This window comes from Athene cunicularia (assembly GCF_003259725.1).
Source record: "Athene cunicularia isolate RWA chromosome 1 unlocalized genomic scaffold, athCun1 chr1_part2, whole genome shotgun sequence".
Classification (NCBI taxonomy): domain Eukaryota; kingdom Metazoa; phylum Chordata; class Aves; order Strigiformes; family Strigidae; genus Athene; species Athene cunicularia.
The window spans coordinates 15802667-15803024 of record NW_020799092.1 but is presented as its reverse complement, the minus strand read 5'-3'; positions in this window follow the sequence as shown (position 1 = coordinate 15803024).

Here is a 358-nt window from a genome sequence, read left to right as displayed (position 1 = left end):
CCCCAATCAGCGCCCCTTCACGCTTGCTTCACCCTCTTGCAACAGAGTTGGGATTAGAGGCGGGGTATGACAAAACGGAAGACCTCAGGCTAAACTGTCTTCTCTCGCACTCCCAGAGGCACTTAATATCTACCCAGAACCAGGACAGACGAGATCTTCCCTCCCGCTACCCCCTTTCTATCCCCAGACGGGTAAGGATGGGTAAGGAGAGCAGCCCCGCTCCTTATCGCTTGTTATTTTCGACTTGCCACATTTCCCAGCAGGAGGGAAGAAGGGAAGGTGCGCCCTTAGAGGTAAGGATCCCGGCGGACGGGGTCCCGATGGCTCGGCTACATCTCAGCTCGTTTGCCACGGATCA